Source organism: Sturnira hondurensis, unplaced genomic scaffold, assembly GCF_014824575.4.
Source record: "Sturnira hondurensis isolate 20B ecotype Veracruz unplaced genomic scaffold, ASM1482457v3 Scaffold0021354, whole genome shotgun sequence".
NCBI classification, from domain to species: Eukaryota; Metazoa; Chordata; class Mammalia; order Chiroptera; family Phyllostomidae; genus Sturnira; species Sturnira hondurensis.
The window spans coordinates 35,371,670-35,375,647 of record NW_028093985.1 but is presented as its reverse complement, the minus strand read 5'-3'; the positions used below and the strand labels follow the sequence as shown (position 1 = coordinate 35,375,647).

Here is a 3,978-nt window from a genome sequence, read left to right as displayed (position 1 = left end):
AGTTCTTTCCTATCTCACATTTCCTGTGGAGCATGTGAAGCGAGAGCATTGAGCCTGAATGCTGCCGGCCTCTCTATCCCTTTCTTATCCTCCCGTTTTGAGAAGTGCCTCTTCAGCTGAAGAGTATCCCAGGAGCTGGGCGGCAGAGACTCACTTCTCCCTCACCTGGTCCTCTTGGGACTATGGCGGTAGGGAAGAGGTGAGCTGGAACCAGGGGAGTGCAGGGCAGTGGGGCATTTGTAGCCAACCTGGAGAAATAGATGAGGAGCAGAGTTAATTTGGGTACCAAAATGGCAGTCTTAGAGGGAGCTTTAGGTGGGGCCGGGTCACTCAGATTTTTGACCATGGAGGTTTGATACAGTCAGTCTGAATAGCTAGCTGTACAATTAACTTTTACCTGCTGCAGTCTAGGCCCAAGTCTCTTTCCCTAGGGCCATACGGTATTTTGAGCTTGCTGGTTCCTACTGCTTATGAACTCTCTATTCACAGGACAGTGACTGTCTTTTATGGAGGAGGCCCCAGCAAATATATGGGGTCCCTGGTTGGTCTCAGCAGACAGTCATGGGAGGCTGGTTAGCAAGCAGACATTGGCATTGCTGTCTTCAGCAAAGGTACTGTTCCCAAGTGGTGGCTTTTCTGAGCAGGCTGCAGCTTGTCCTTGGATTACACAGGCAAGCATGCTCTGGCCTCCTGGGCTCTTGCAAAACCAGCGGGCCCCAGAGGGATTAATAGCTGGAGGAGCTGAGGCAGTCATCCAGTCTTAGAAAAAAGAGATTTTTTAATAGTTTATTTTTTATTGTATTATTTCCATTACCATTTATCACACTCCCTTTCACCTCTACCCACCACTCTCCCACTGAGAAAAGAAATGTTGGGGGACATACTTTTAAAGCAGCATTCTTTTACTGCTTTTATAATTCAATACAACTGAGGCGCGTGCATGTGTGTGTATGTGTGTGTGTGTGTGTTTGTGTTTACAGAGGGTTCCAATTATGAGTGCCAGACCTCGGTAGGGATCAAGCTGATCTGCATGAAGGAGGAAAGAGGGAACAGTGAAGAACCTAACCTTGGACTCACAGGGCTTTTGCACAGAGTCAACAAGCACTCCCCACCATGTGATGTTGATGTGGCTCAGATTAGAAGGCAGGGTTCTTAGGACTAGTGAAGCAGTAGCAAGAGTAGTAAATACAGCCTCTATGGGCATGGAGAGCAGGACTGATAAAATGGCATTGGTGTGGTCCACATAGGATAAAGCGTGTAAAACAAATTGGAGTCCCTCGCATCAACCAAAATGGCCACCAGTCAGCCACGACACTTTGGCTCAAGAGGGAAACTACGTAAGTCATGCTAGACACATCTAGCAAGGAGACACACCTGAGATACCTGCACATAACCAGAAGGGCCATGTCTTCAGAGTGAGACCATCCCCACATAGGCTGCTAGGCAAATTCCCCACTTGCCATCGGGGTATCAAGGCATTTATCAAGGGGCCTAGAAGGGCAGAGAACACCACTCTCAAGGGTATAACTGAGGCAGGCTCCAGACCACTGCTGAGACAGCTGAGCTCCACGCCACGCTGATCTCCCTTGGCGTTGGCCACTGGAGGCTCCGCCCTGCTGGACTGGGGACTTATCTGCCCCCACCTCCCACCTGGCTTGGAGATCCTTCCTTGCAAGATGCTGATGGCTCGCTTGCTCACCGTGCCGTCTCCCGCACCTGCAGACTGAGACTCTGGAACTCAGGTTCGTTATCTCCGAATTCTTTCATGTGATGTTATTACTGCTAGTTTGAGTGATTAGTATTGTCATTAGGATAGTATAGATTTGCATTAAATCTGCATTAATAAAATCCAAGTGAATAGCACAGTCCCCTGTGTTGGCTCCCTGTTATTTCTCGGTGCCGGTGTCACTGTAGGACTGGTGGCTGTACAGGGGGCTTGGCGCTCTCGGTTCTTAAGGCCTGGGTCAGACACCTGAGTGGGCCTGAGGACTGACATAGAAAAGACCACATCACGAACATATACTGGCGACAATGGGAACAGACAGAAGAGGCCTGCTCATATAAGAATGTGAGTGCTCTGTGACTACCTGGGGCGCACATTCAATTCCATACTGAGGTGCTAGTGAGGGAAAACGTGCACTCCTGTGGAAAACTAGGTGACTATGTCACATCTAGACTAGCTCACACCCTTCATCATTACTTGATTCTGATTCTATGGGAACTATTTTACAACTCTGTAAGTTAAAAATAGGAGCGAGCAATGCAAAATAGCTCTTGTTTACAAACATGGAAATGATTCCTTCTGTGGAGGGACAGCCCTGACACCGCTATCCTATGCAAAACCAGTTTCGTGTCATTGGCACATTCATTTCAACATTCCTTACTCCATAAAAATTGGGCTGCTTTGACTTGTCCTTTGAACCAGTTACCTGGTTCTTCCATTTAATCAATTAATTAAAGAAAATCTCTAATATGTGTTTATTATATGTATATATGTGTGTGTGTGTTATAATGTTACTTTTGAAAATATTTTTTAACAACAGGAATGTGGAGTTCAAAGGGGAAATAAAAGTTTAAAAGGTTTTTAATATGCTGGATGGGAAAGAAAGGCACCTCAAATAAGACTAGGATGCCTCCAAGTCAAATTTCTAGACTTTATTCAAGCAGCAATAACTTTTTTGTTTGTTTGTTTTGAAAATGCATTAGATTTTAATCTTTAATAGCTAACATTATTGATTGAGAAGTTAATTACATAAAAATATACATACATAAAAAGTAGTTCTCCTATTCCCAGGGGGGGAAATAGCTACTTGAATATTCAAGTATTTTGGTTTTTTTATTATAATTGAAGTCTTGGTCATCTCACTTGTTAGCTCTGTGGCTTACATATTTAAATTAAATGTCATTAGACAACTGTATGATTTATAAAATGTAAGGTGGCACTGTGAGTAAATAGAGTCTTCCATGAGCAGATTTGTCTCTTCTCCCAGCCTCGAATGAAGCAGCAGCATAGTTAAGTGCAATTCTATGAGTAAACGATCCATTGCAGCAAACGCTGGTTCTCATCTCCACCTCGTATGCATGTGTGAGTCAGTTAAAAGGCTCAGGCAGCCTGTTTAATGACCGGCAGCAAGATGAGCGGGGCTTGGGCCTTCAGCACAGATGACCGAGTCCATCTGAATCAGGTGGTCTGACCTATTCTCAGTAGCAAGCGCTGTCCCGACTGCTTCCTCAGAGACCACTGTGAGGTTGGTGGCATCTTTTGTGCTTGATTCAGAGTAAAGGTGATGCTGTTGTCCCCACACCAGGCTTGGGGTTCTTCTGCAGACACTTGCAGATCACTCATGCTGATCTTGTTACCCCAAATCACAAAAGGAATTTGTGGCTCTTTAGAGCTGCATGATATAAGAATTCTTTCTTCCAGTTAGCTCAAGTTAACTTCCAGATTCTCAAGCTTTGAGAATCATTGACACGGAAAGGGAGCAGGCAACAGTCAGAACCTCTACAAAATGGGGTCCTCGGGCTTCTGAATCACTCTTGACTGGACGTGTCCCAGATCTGCGTTGTAACAAAATGTTCCTCTAACTCCAAATCTTTATTTAAAAACCCCACACCTATGGTATGGACATACATACAATATCAAACTTGTTAGTCACATATGTGTTCATTAAGGAACTTTTCCCAGCTCCACCATCTCCAAGGAGAATTACTTTAAAAAGTGATGATTTTCCTGCCATTCTTAATCCCAAGATCTTTGACTTCAGAACTCTTATTTGTCCAGTGCAAGCATCATCATTATTTCTGGGACTCTTGGGAAGATTTACTCAGACATCGAGGGCCAGGGTGGGGAAGAAATATGCCATGCTCATTATAGGAGTGCAGGAAGTTTCTCTGGCCACACAGAGGACATCTGGGAGTCCCCAGCTGGCCTGTCCAGGTGCAAAGAGGAAAGCAAGAGTGTTGGGGACCCCACAGGCT

The 3,978-nt window shown here is 45.1% G+C and overlaps 1 pseudogene; it reads right to left on the bottom strand.

The window, feature by feature from the left end:
- Positions 1-3,116: 3,116 nt before the first annotated feature.
- LOC118977484 (ras-related protein Rab-9A-like) lies at positions 3,117-3,737 on the bottom strand (annotated as a pseudogene).
- Between the last annotated feature and the right edge of the window lie 241 nt (positions 3,738-3,978).